The sequence below is a fragment of the Vidua macroura genome, chromosome 10 (assembly GCF_024509145.1).
Source record: "Vidua macroura isolate BioBank_ID:100142 chromosome 10, ASM2450914v1, whole genome shotgun sequence".
Lineage (NCBI taxonomy): Eukaryota > Metazoa > Chordata > Aves > Passeriformes > Viduidae > Vidua > Vidua macroura.
Genome location: NC_071580.1, coordinates 24,108,198 through 24,122,309, shown reverse-complemented (window position 1 = coordinate 24,122,309; position 14,112 = coordinate 24,108,198).

Here is a 14,112-nt window from a genome sequence, read left to right as displayed (position 1 = left end):
CCTCTGGAAAACATCTCATGTGCACATTGCATCTCTCCAGATTTTATTCTCATTCCAAATCTGTGAGTACAAATATAGTAACATTCCATTCTCCTAATGCACACTCACAAGATGTGCTGAAATGTCAGATGCTAAACGGTACAAAAGAGCACTTTAGCACGTTCCTGTTGATGTGCAGTATAAGAGAGAAGGCAGAAATCGCTTTAACATCTGTTGATTTATTAGATCTGAATACTGCCCTCCTTTCATCTGGCAGCAGCAGAGCCATTAACACCGCAGCAGCTCCTTTAGAGCTTGCAGCAGAGCACAAGGGAACGGTCCCGTTTCTGTGGGGCTTTGGCCGCGGCTCGCTCTATCCCAGAGGGATCTGCCAGAGCAGGGGGATTACAGGAAGGTGCCCCCAGCAGAGAGGGGTGGGCAGGCAGGTAATGCCCCTGCTGGGGGAGGAAGCCGGGGGGAGGCTGGAAAGCTTCCTACCGCTGTAGCTATTGTGTGCCTGCTTCCTCTGCTGACGCAGCCGGGGATGGAGCTCACACCCCGGCACTGCGGGGCTCTCCTGCCCCATCAGAGCCGGCTCCTGACGAGGAGCATCGCTGAATCATTCCAGTGGGAGGGATACAGGGTCGTTCCCCGTGGCTGGTATTGTTTCTCATGCTGCTAAAAACAGACAGTTGGCAATATTCCTTCTGCACATTTGAATTTACCCAGAAAACTCAGCTCGGCCAAAAATATTGAGATAACATGATTTTTTCCTGCTTCTGAATGGGAAACTGAATATTTTGACATATTAAGAGACTTCAAACTGAAAAAAAAAAATCAAGGTTTTGTTCTGATATATTTGCATTTTCACAGGGAGCAGAGGACCAGGGAATCACTTTGTTAAAATTTCCCAGTCAGCTTGAAGAATAAGGATATGACCTTGTAGAAGTGAACTGTGACACGAACATTTTCTCATAACAGAAGACACAACGACTACTTTACTGTGGATCAAGCAGTGTGGCTGGGCTGTTGAACACTGTCCAAAGGAGAAAATGTGTGCTCAAATGGGAGCATCTTGTCCACACCCAAAGCTCCATGTGAAGCTGAGGTGAGAGCTCCATGTCCTTCCCCACCTCTGGTCCTGCCCTGCCCTTCCAATAAGAGGTTAGGGACACAGCCTGCCTCCTCTTAGAGAGAATTTAGGAGAGGAATTGTTAGCACAGCTGGCTGGTGTGCCAGCTTTTGTCAAACGTCCTCCAAACTGGCCATTGCTCCCTCCCCTCCCAAGGCCATGGGCACAAATCCTCTCTGAGCATCGATCCATCAGCTACAGCAGCTGTCAAAACCCTTAGTCCAAAAAGTTGTGAGGACAAATTTGCTTGGAATCAAATTAGAACTTCACTATGGGATAAGCATCAGGTTAAACTGAGCCATCTCAGGAGCACCCTTTAAACAAGCAGTCCCCAGTTCTCCTTTTCTGCTGGCAGGAAGCCTCCTGACTTCACTGTATTACTTTACCCAAATACGCTCATATTTTCCTAATATTGAAATTATAAAATGCCAGAGAAGCTAAATATAGGAACAAAACTAACTGCAGGAGAAATAAAAGCTTATTTTGTGTCTCTTTTGATTTTGTCAGTAATATTTCTTTCTTTTTTCTAGAGTACCTTGACTGATATGGAAAGAAAAAAATCCTAGTTGCAAATTGTATTACCTAATTGCCAAATCTGTATTTAATCTGATGTTTCTTTCTATACACTTGCTGTATATTCTTTCTTTTTTTTTTCAGTCATGGTTCCTATGTAAATGCAAATTCTCCACAGTGTCCTAGTCAAAATATCTGCTATATTAGTGGGAACTAATCTCTTTGGTACTTCAGGAGTGAATCTCAAGGGATTTTTCTTCAGCAGAAGCTCTGTCATACCATGAGCACTAACAAATACTGCAATTTGTGCTTCACACTTGGTGTATAAAATTTAAACTTCTCACAGCTGCATTTCTGGCTGTGATCTCCATGGAGATGTCACTGACAATTTCCACCCCCTGAGGAAGGGAAAGGTGCAGCCTCAGCTGGGGCTTGCCTGGCTGCTGGGGAGCTGCAGCTGAGCAGCCTCTGCTGCTGCTCCGAGCTGCATCTCAGCAGTGCTGGAGCTGCAGAGCCTGACTGCTCAAAGCCCCACTTATCTCAGGTCAGGATCAATCCCTGCAGCTGCAGCACTGAACCCCTGGTGACCTGAAACCGGGGCACACAGCCCTGCATCGTTTGCTTCCCTCCACTTGTGTTAAGTCCAGCTAACTTTTGCCATCTTCTGGAGGAAGGGAATAAAATGAGGGTGCTCAGTTATATTTGTGCTTTATCAAAATTCAGGCATTATAAATAATCTGGGTTTTTGCTGTTCTTACAAAGATCACTAAATTTGTAGAATTTTTAAGGAGCTTTTAACTATTTCATCCCCAGTTCTCCAATGCAGTTCTGACTCTGCCTCAGACTCTAGAGGTCTCATGATCTTCAGAAACACTCCCAAGGTACACATATATGGGGTTTTCTGACAAGTTCTTCTCAGCATTGCAGCCTGCTGAAAAGAACTGCTCAGTACCAGACCAGTGGTGCATTTCCCCTCTACTGAAACAAAAATCTCCTTCACAGGAGAGCTGTGCTTTCCCGTGGATAGTGAACTCACTTCCTTCTGTTTTTATAGCCCTATGTGAGCTTTTTCCTCTTCCATTCCCTTTTCCAAAAGCAGTAAGACAATAAGACATTGTTAAGTGTTAAACATCCATGTTTCTGTTTCTTGTCTTCATAACAGGATTATTAGAATTATGAGAAATGAAACAGGGGAATGATAAGGGAGAATGGCAAATGGCAAATTTAGCTCGGATTTTTATACAAAACATCAGAAAAGACATGCAGAATTGGTCCAGCATTGGCCAGAGGCCTTTTTGGCTTTAGAAAAATTACAGATTAACCATGTACTGTTAATGAACCTGGATCCATGCCTGAGCTAGAACACTTTGTACCCTGGAAAAGGTGAACAATGCCAGCTGTGACAGGGCATGGGAATGAAGCACAAAAGTTACTAACAAAACTCAAATGCCGCTTCCAACAGCATCAGGAAATAAAGTATCCATCACTGAACTACAAAATCCTTGGACTTCTCAAAAAGGGCCTCAAAAAGGCCCTCCCTGGAGAGACAAGGGATAAACATAATCATGGGAGGACCTGAGGATACCTATGGAGAAGAGGAACCTCTCCAGTGTGTGGGAGAAAGCGAAAGGAGTCTGACCTTCCTCATACCTTGGAGAACATCAAATAGATTGCTTCAATATCACTCAATGACTCTTTTAACCCTAAAGAGCATCAAAAGTTATGCTATTTTATTAGCAGCTTGCATGCACAGGAACAGACATGACAAAACCAATGACACTAATTCAATTAATAACTAATTCAACAATGCAACATTTGATATATTTTGGATCAGTCAGTGCAAAATGACAATGTTGCCATTAGTTCCAACAGGAGGAAACAGCAATTTGGAGCTGTGCTACCTCAGTGGACAGCCCTGAAGTTAGGGGCTGCAGGACAGGGGAGCCAGAACCCCCTTTTCCAGCTCTTGGAGGGCAGGAAAGAAAGAAACAGCAAATTGAAACAGAAAGCCCTGACTCACAGCGTGGCATGGAAAAGGGCATTACTGCTGCTGGACATGTGGCAGGGTGGGAAAACTGATAGTATGGGAAACAGTGAGAGATCCCAGGAAGACTGAAATGTCTGTGTCATAGTATGTATATAATTACATAGGGACACACACACACACATGTATATATAAAAATAAAAATTAAAAAAGGTATGTGACCATGAAAAAGAAACAACCCCCTCCCACATACTTTCAATACATAAGTAGTAACCATTATGCTGCAGGCTTAGTTCTTCTAAAATAAAAGCTGACACATTACACAATAAAGTGTCATTATTTTTCTTGGTGCTCTCCTTCTCTTTCCTATCTCATATCCCTCTTCTTTTTTTTTCTTTTTGTTTAATTTCTTTTCTTTCTTCCCCCCTTCCATTCCTCACTCTCCCCCCCCCCCCCATATTAGCATTTCATTCCTCCACTCATTCTTCCTCTTTCCTTCTGCTTCTGCTCTTCTGTCTTCTTTCCAGTCATTCATTTCTTTCATACTGAATTAATTCTACCCCTGCTCTATGAATCCTGACAATCTATCTGGTTTTAATTGTTGCATTAAACCTAGCTGGACATTTCAGAGAGCCGTGTACATTTAAACTGAGGACCTTTTCAAAGTCTTCATAATTTAAGTTGATTCCATGTATTTGATACAAGAGCCATATGTTTCTGTGGATCACGTATTGATTGGCACATGTGAACACTTATGGAGCAGACCTGGATTTTGGTATCCAGGGCTTTTGCTTTCTCATCTGTCAAGTAATTTTGGGTTATGTAACAACATTGATACTTTGAAATATGCAGAGATTTTCTCCATGGCGCTAAAAATGCTCTTTAAATGCAACAAATGAGAGCTCACAATGCTGACCGGGCCGTGCTTTCATGGGTGAAAAAGGAGCCTCCCATGCAGCTCCTGCTTAGGGTTAGCAGGGTGGGAGAGTTGGAGCAGCATCCAGACCACGATGCCTCTTCATCACCATGAGCCTTGTTAACACCACTCACAGGGCTACCACTGCTTTGAAGGTTTTCTGATTCATCCCTAGAAATGATCAATTCACCTATTGCATCCTCAGAGCACACCTAGTAGCCTTTACTCAGACAAAACTCCTGTGCCTCACCCGGGTGCTAAGTCTATAGAGAAGGGGAGAGAAGAGGGGGAACATCGTAATGGATTCTGGCAAAGACATGTGAGAATTGACATTTCCTTCTCAGCACCTCACTCACTAAACTGGACATTAAATCCTACCCTAGGTGTGGGTGTCCCTGGCACATCTTTGTATCAAATGTGTGCATCTCCAGGGAAGAGTGGCCAGAGACTAGGAATGATCTAAATGGAGGGGGAAAGTTCTCACACTGATTCAATTAGAGCAGTAGATGTTGTAATATAGCTTCAAGGGATAACCAAAACTTTTGGAGAGTGCTTCCTTTTTTTTTTTTTCTTTCCCTTTTTCTTTCCTTTGGCTGCTGCCACATGGAGCTCATTTCACATTTCAACTATAATGTGAATGATACCGGAAAACAGTTCTCCCATTGTGTCAAATCCACTGGTGTCAAATCCACAGGCACCCTCCTTCAAGGAGTCTGAGAGCAGAGCCGTGCTCAGGGGTTTGCCTTTTCCACCCTGCTCCTGCCACACCTGGGATTTTTAAGTGCATGAATTTTATTTCTGTCTGCCAGCCAGAAAATACTGAATGACCACCAGAAAACAATCCATCTCACTCAGTTCTCTGGGAAAAAGCACAAAAGTTAAATCATGACAGGTGTTCTGTGCTACAGTGATGTGAGGCACAGGACAAAGGAAAAAGTGCTTTTAACTGACCATATCAATAGAATTCCATCCTAGCACCATGAGGGTGCACCGAGCTCATTACTGCTGTGCTGATTTGCACCAGGGCAGCATCAGCCCTGGCAAGTTCTCTGGAACAGGAGCAGGAGCAGCCCTGGAGCAGGGCGCCCTTCGGTCTGCGATAGCCAACAGTCTGCAAACATCACAGGAGTATTTTGTCTGGGGGTTCTCAGGAGCTGGGGCTGCTCCATGTGCTGTGGTATTGCAGAAATGCCTCAATCTTGCTTGAACAGTAAACAAATATAACCATAGCTACAAAGATAAACCACAAAAAAAAAAAATTCCCACTCCTGGAATTCCCAACGCAAGGTGAGCACCTTCCTCCCAGAAATAGCCAGCTCCTCATCTTCCCACTGCACTGGCTCAAGCTGTGAGTGTTCAGTGAGTCCAAAATTCACCTGTGCTCTAGTCTTTGTCAGCTCAGAAATGGAAAGATTAGAGAAAAAACAACCCTGGAAATCAAGGCAGATAGGTTTGCTCACTGAGGAGAGCTGCCCTAGCTCAGTCCTTGCCACTCAAACTCTCATGCTGCCATCAGAGCTGGCACATCAACACTGCAGCACTGAGCGGGGCTGTGGCTTCGCCATTGCGGGGACTGCTGGGCTCCAGGACGGTTTGGATGGGTGGTGGTGAAGGATCTCTGAAGCCCGGTCTTTAGAGCATATGGTTTATTGTAAAGGATGAAGGGCCCTGCTTAGAGTTGCTAGCCGCAACTCGTGGTAGGCCCAGGGAGAGCGGGGGGGGGAGAGAGAGAGAGAGAGAGAGAGAGAGAGAGAGGGTGCCAGGTGAGCGTCCCAGGAGGAAGGTCCAAGAGAGCGTCAGGTCCCTTGGCCACACCTTATCAGGGGGCTTCAAGGTGGGCTGGGACAGGACTTGGGCCAATGGGGTTACAGACACCTGATACTTCAGGGGAGGGTTACAGGTATGGGATGAACCATACATTGGGGGGTGATACAGAACATTCCATTTGACCTTTTAGATCATCAGAAAGGGGGATTGCTTTCAGCTTGGCTATATTATTGTTTTCGAGATGCTCAGTGATTAAGGTTTGGTATTTCAAACCTTGTTTTCATCTCGATATCTGTATTCTCTGATTCTTTTGCCAGGCCATCATATTTATAGGGCTTTGCTATTTCATCTTCCCCAACAGCCATGGCCGGGCTGGGCAGCCAAAGCGGGGGCTCATTTGCAGTCTGTATTTCTGTGCTGGCAGGGGATATCACAGCTCATCCTCCCACCGGGCTGGCTGCGGAGACACAAGAACCGGAGTCATCTCCGTGTTTTTCCTCGGCCACTTCAGCCCAGGGGCCGTGGGGACTCCCTTGCAGTCCCACTGCCCCACACAATCCCCCTGCCCAGCCCCCGTGCAGAACTGAAACAGGGAAGGGCAGCTGCCAGGTCCCAGCCAGGGAGCTCACAGCAGCACGGGGAACCCAGGGCTTCCTTCTAACTGCAGCATCATTTCACTGCTCCTCACATTTCTCCAGGATCCACCACACTCGAGTTTCTTCAGCAAACCCTGCTTCTCCTAATACTTTAAAATAGTTCCTTTTCAAATAAAGGGCAACAGCTGATCATATACAGAATTTTAGGATTCACGTAGGATCTAATAAATTGTGAACACCTTAAACTCATGACATTGGGAAGTACAGAACTCACATTTTGCAATTACAAATGTCCCTTTGCACAAGGTCAGTGTGCAGTGACATTTTTGGATCTCAGTAGTATAAAATGAAGGTTTACTACCAAAAATGTCAGTAAGTGCATACACACACATTTTCTGTATTTGTGAAGTCTCAGTTGCCAAAGAAGGATTGTATCCTGCATGTATTTACAGGAAAATTTGGCTATGAAGATCGCTTGACACCTTCTAGTTTTGCTAACCAAGTGGTGCTTTCCACAACACTTTATTAAAATTTGTGCGGGGCCACACTCCAAAACACAAGAACTCAGAGCGATTTGTTACATGAAGGAAATTTTCCTTCAAGGAGAGATCAGTGGTTAAAAACATGGAACACCAGAGCAATGGTAGAAGCCTGCTGTCAGGAATGAGGGCAAGAGAGGTAACGGCGAGAGAGGGAGAGTCCGCGAGGGGAACGGAGCCGGCAAAAGCAGAAATGTGCAACCGCGCATTTCTAGAACAGGAATTCCCCACACTGCGAGACCGCACGGAGAACGCCCCGCGGGCTGGGAAACACCTCCCGCCCCCGGGGCTTGGCTGGGCGTGTTCGGCCGCTGCGCTGGGACGCGCGGAGCCCCGCGGGCGGCGGACACGGAGCCGCTCCCGGCGGAGCGGGGCCGGCAGAGGGCAGCGCCGGGCCGGGCTCGGCCCTGCCCTGCCCCGGCCGCTGCCCCGCTCCGGCCCAACCGCAACTGCTCAGGGCGCGCTCCTGCCTCAAAGCCCGAAACGTGTCATGTGCAACATCAGGAAGGCGCACTGGTGAACTCCCCGCCTCTAATGGGAAACACTTGAGAGTTCTACCAAATCTGTCACTTTTTAAATGAAAACATGAAAAAGGGCCGAGATAAAACAAAACAACAGGGGAAAAAAAAAAAAGTTGGAATCATGCGCTTTGATTCAGATACTGAAAAATTTTCCTCAAGGAATGGAAAAACTGATGGGGGGGAAAAAACAGGCAAACCAAAATCTTCTGGGTTTTGCAGCAGCCCGAGCAGACATTCTTCCCTGTAGTCCTCTCGCTCCCTTCTCGCTTCGGGAAGGGAACAAAAAAAACCCAAACCCTTCTGTGATGGCTCTTAGAGATTTTGGGACATTAAGATGTTTAAACAAGTGGTTCCTATTTCTGTTCCAAGGCAACTGGTGACTGTCCCAGACACCACTGGCTGCTCTGGGCTGAACTGAAATGTGATTTATCAAAAAAAAAAAAACCGAACCAAGAGACTTCCAAAGCCAACTCGCTGATTTTGGGGAAAGAGTAGGTCAAGAGGACTGTTCCCTGGAACTGGAAATACGGGCAGGAGGCTGCTCTACAGGAGATATCATCACTGATGTGTATTTTAAAAAGCCATACTGCTAACTTTTTAAACCTCCTGTACCTCTTTTTTTTTTTTTTTTTTTTTTTTTTTTTTTCTTTTTTTTTTTTAAACGTCCCCGTATCTCGGAGGCTTCATAGGAAGCAGAAAAGCAACTTGTAAGGCCGGGAACTGTGAAAGGCCGCCCCTTCCCATGTCCCTGCCCCTGCCCTTGCTCCTGCCCTGGCTGCGCGGCAGGGAACATCAGATGCATGGCAGGATCTAACGGGGACATGGATTGAAGTGCCTCGGGAGCCCCTCTCCCGCTGGTACTAGTGGGGTCCCGGGCCGCCGGCTGCGAGTCCCTCCTGCCCCGCTGGGGCTGCTCTGAGGGCAGAAGGGGCTGGCAGCAGCTCCGCGCAGCGCCCGGCGGCCACGGACCAAAAACCTTGGGGAGATTGCATAAGGCAGAACTCCGGCTGCCCAAGCCTCAGGTTCCTGCAACCTGCTTCGCCCCGAAACCCCTCCCGGCCTCAACCCGCGCTCGGGGGGTGTTTTGGTAGCCGGGCAGGCAGCAGCGGTGATCATTTCTCGGGATTTCGTTGTCTGGGCTCTGCGAGCCGTTACCAGTGCCGTTACCAGTGATTCTCCTCTGGGGCTGCCAGCAGCTCCTCGGCGGGGCTGGATGCGGGGTTGGTTGGGGGGCTGGATGTGGGGCTGGATGAGGGGCTGGATGAGGGGCTGGATGCGGGGCTGGATGTGGGGTTGGATGGGAGGCTGGATGCGGGGCTGGATGTGGGGCTGGATGCGGGGTTGGATGGGGGGCTCGATGCGGGGCTGGATGAGGGGCTGGATGTGGGGCTGGATGGGGGGCTGGATGAGGGGCTGGATGTGGGGCTGGATGTGGGGTTGGATGCGGGGCTGGATGCGGGACAGCCTTTGTGCCGCAAGAACCACTCGTACCCGACCGCGGGAAGCAGTCAGGAGCCACGTACCAGATGCCTCAGACGTTGTGGCTGATAAGCACCAAGCGATATCACCTCCAAAGCCAGGAGCAGAGGAAGCGCAGGTCAACATGTACCTGATAAATTTTTTTTTCTGAACGTCTTGTTAAAAGCAACACCTGAAAAAAAAAATTTAAAAAAGACATCAGTAGCGAGTGACTCTTATTTGTTTTCTCCCCGTTTTGATAACTGAGAACATTACGACTCGTGTTGTGCTCAGCTGCGCCCTGTACTTTATTGATTGTTTGGGTTTTCGAGGAACATAACGATAGTAACGAAAAGAATCAGTTATCGCTGGGAAAAAAAACGGGGAAACGGGCGACATATCTTAAACAACAGGTCAGTAACTCTTCTCTGCGGCGGGGCCGGCAGCGTGCCTCCAAACCCTCACCTTGGCAAGCACTACTTGCCCGAAGATGTGGAGGCTACCCCGACAGCCCGCAAATCACGAACCTCAGCCTCTCCCAGAGCCCATTTACTGAAGCCCCGCGGTTTTTATTCCCTGCCCCAGCCAAACGCCAGATGCCCATCAGTTGTCAGTGACATGTCCCTCGAGGGCCAGCCCGCGGCTCGGGGCCAATCCATCCCCGTGCTGCCTCAAGTCATCAAAAATGGTCATTGAATGGTGAATGAGAAAAGCGAAATTCCGTCCCGAACTCGTGATCGCTCCGAACTTGTTATTCATGTAGGGTGGAGGGAAAAGTTACTTTTGGAGAGAGAAAGATAATTAAACGAAAGTAGGCGAACAATTCATCTGCCAGCAAAACCGTAGAGTTTACAGGGACCAGCTGGGAAGCCAGGAGCTTCCGCCGGTGTCAGGAGCCACCTCTGTGCCCGCACCCGCATGTGCCCTCCGGGAAAACCGAGTTTGGCACCTCCGGCACGGCACGGCACGGCACGGCACGGCACGGCACGGCACGGCACGGCAGGGTGCCGCTCCTCCTGCGGTCATTTCATAACGGGAAAAGGCCTCACACAATTCGCAAACCCTCTTTCAAAGGCAGAGCAGGGAGAGCCGGTGTTTCACTTTTAAATCGCACCTGATGACATTTCTCAAGGTATTTGCTCACTGTGCAACTTGACGGAGAGCAGGGCTCTCCTTCCCTGCCCATGAGCTCCTGATCTGTGGTCCTCGCCTGCCTCTTTCCGGGACAGCGGGCACGTCCCCGCAGCGGGAGCGGGCAGGATCCCGCGGGGCGCAGCCCTGCCCGGTGCCCGGCGCCGTGTGCCTGGGGCGGGAACAAGCACGAGGTTCTGCTGAAAGCCGAATTCTTCTTCAGGAAACATGCAGCTGATTCTGAACGAATTCCCCCCAGCCCACCAAATCCTGCAGCTGCTTGTTTGGGCAATAAAACCCCGTGTGGTTTCTAAACTCACGGAAAGAAAAAGGAAAAATATGTTAATCCAAGTAAACTATAAGTGAAAACTCATTGATTACCTCCGCCTTCCTGTCTCTGATTTGATTAATCATTTGCCATCATGCTTCCCGAGTCACTTCTGTGTTGGTTTCCCTCTGCCTGAATCCTGTAAGACTTTTCCAGAAGGGCGGCTATGATGTTGAGACCGACATACTGTAAACAACCACAAGAAGCAGAGCGAATGTTTTCAATACAGCTCGAGGACTAAAATAAACTCATTGGATTAGGCCAGCCCGAGCGATTGTTTTGGTGAACGCTTCCCAGGCCTGCTGCTGAGCACATCCCCGAGGGCTACCTGGGGGCGGGCGGCGGTGCCGCGGCGGCCCCGGACGGCGGAGCGGGCGCCGAGCCGCGCCGGGAGGAGCCCCCTGCCCTTCCCCAGTCCTGTGCTGCGGGGCAGATGTTACAGTGCCCCAGAGCAGAGCCTGCCAAGGCGGCGATGCTCCGCAGAGCCAGGAATGGGCTTCTGGTGGATTTCACATAGGTGGATGGAGAAGCCGCAAGGGAGTCTCAGAGCCGGGAGCCCCGTCTGAGTCCCCTCTCCCGGGGCCACCGCGGTGTGCCCAGGGCTGCCGGCGCCGCTCCGGGGCTCAGCACCGGGCTCTGCAGCGCTTCTTGGGGCTCTCCAGCCTGGCTATCCCGGCCCTGCCCGAGCCCGCTACAGCGTTGAGCTTTTTAGCCCTCGCAATAATATTTTCGCCGTCTTGTGTTGACCAAAGCACAACGCCGGCTGCCCGTGCCCGCCTGCACGGAGTTGGTCCCCGGTGTTTGAGGCTGGCCGGCCCCTCCTGCGAGCGGACAAGAGCGGATCCCGCAGGGCGGGGGGAACGGGGGTCCCTGGTGCCCCCCTGCCCCTTCGAGCCGTCCTCCGGCCGCACAGGCCGGGCCGCGGCCGAGCCGGGGCCGCCGGAGCTCGCCGCGCTCCTGGCTGTCACACACGCAGAGCGGAGATTTTTTAAGTAACAAATGTACTTTTTTATTTTTGAAGCAAAAATATCGTTTTCGGCTTAACAATAGCCGGATCTCGCTGAATGAAGCCTTTGCATATTTTCCTGTTTTAATTGGTTGTATAATAAACAGTCCTGACCCCGCACTCTCTTTTCAATGAGTTCAGGGTAAAACGCAGACCATGGGACTGGAAATGACTTTTTCACCACTTAAAACACTGACAAGAATACCAGGAATCAGGCGGTATTAAACAGCCGCTCCGGCCGGGGCGGGAGGGAGGGCGCAAGGTAAGAGGTGTGTGTGTGTCTCCTCACGGAGCTTGGCTCTGCCCTGCCCGCAGCCACTGCCACCGCCCCCTGCCCGGTCCCGGCACGACGAGAGAAGCCGGGACAGAGCCCACGGGGTCCCTCATTCAGCACCCCGCTGCCGGGCAGCTGTCCCCGCGCTCCCGCCGGCCCGCAGGCAGAGGGCAGCCATGCCGTGCCGTGCCGTGCCGTGCCGTGCCGTGCCGTGCCGTGCCGTGCCGTGCCGTGCCATGCCGCCGGGGAGCGCTCCCGGCGCCCAGGGCTCTGCCACCCTCCGAGCCCGGCCAGGGCTTCAAAGGACCTTTGCGGCCTGCGCAAAGGACCGGAGAGGACGAGAAAGCTGCGGTGGCAAAACATCCCCGGGAGCTGGCACTGCCCCGGGGGGCTGGAGCAGCAGAGGGGCGCTGGGAGTCCGCTCAGCCTGAAGGACCAAACTCGGTCCTTCCTCGACAGAGGCAGGCTGCTTCCACGCCCGCTCCGAGCGGGGAGAAAACACCCCTCGCCCTTCTGCTTTCATCTCGCGCCAGCGTTGCATAAACCCGGGGCCGCTCCGAAAGGGCAGCGGCGGCGGCTCAGCAGCCCTGAGCCCCCCTTCCCTGGCTCTGGCCCCCGAGCAGCCCCGCGGCGGGCGGCGGCCCCAGGACCGGAGGAGGCTCCGCGCCAAGGTGCTGTCCCGGGGACCGCGTCCCGCTCCGTGCGCATTCCTCCTGCCGTCATTTATATAACGGGGAAAGACCTTACACAACGCGCAAAGCCTGCGCTTGCCAAGAGTGCGGCGCTCGGCCGCTTGATTTTGTGCGGGGCTGACTGGCGGCGGCGCGACCCGGGGCAGGTGGGAGCCCCGGAGGAGGTGACGGCGCGGGGCGAGGGAACGCTGAGCCACCACGGGCACCCCTTGGTCCTGTGGTGGCGTTCGTGCCCACGGAGCTGGCTGCAGAGCGGTCTGTACAGATCCTGCTCCCCCTCAGCCCCTGCTGAACCAAGTGCCACTGTCCGGGGTGCGGCCCGGTCCCGCGCATCACCCGGGCTGCCCAGCGGGCCCGCGGGGAGGCAGAGCTCCTACGGGGCACTCGGTCCCTGCGTGCCCGGTGCTCGGTAGCGCGCAGCGCGGTTCGTGGCGGCTCCCCAGGGGCCGTGCCCGCTGCCGAGGCAAGCACCAGCACTCGGGGAGATGATGGCCACCCCCTCCCCAGGCCGGCGGCACCGAACGGGAGGCCCGGCCGTTCCCTGCAGTGGCAGAGGCCGGGCTGCTGCCGGCAGGATCAGCCCTGCCTCGGGCCGCCGCCCCACAGCGCCCGGCGAGCGCAGCGACGCGATTTCCCTGCGAGTTTACATTCAGTGCAGTCTCTGTAAAATACACAAAACGAGCGTGAAAACATCCTACAGGCGCGACGGCCACGGCCGCCCGGGAGCGGCGCGGGGAGCCCGGGCCGAAGGAAGCAGAGCCCCGGCCGGGCACAGGGAGCCCGGCAGACGGACAGGCCCCTGGCCTGGCAGGGAGAGTGGCCGCACGGCCCTGCCGGCCCGCTTCTCTCCCAAACGCGCGGCTCCCTGCCTCTCTCTATGGGCTCAAGCAGCCGCTGGTCAAACACAGCGGGACCCGGGTGCAGACCACTCAGGAACTGGAACAGCCCCAGGGGCCGCACGTCCCTGCCCGGTCCCGGCCTGCTGCCTCCCCCCCTGCACCTGGCACGGTCAGGTATCGCTTCACTCAAAGCTGGCGAGCCCCAGCCGTTCCCGGGAGCGTGCCAGCAGTGCTTCAGCCTTTGCTTCAGGCCGAACGACGGCAGAGCCCAGGAAGGAGCCCAGGAGGCGCCGCTGGGCCTGTGCGGGGGTCCAGGGAGGTGCTCCCACCCTCCCTTCGCCCCGTGCCCACCTCCGCTGGCGGGGGTTTCCCTTTTGGCCTCAACATAACCCCGGGGGAAAGTAGCGGTATTGGCAGCATGTATCTAGTAAGGAGCG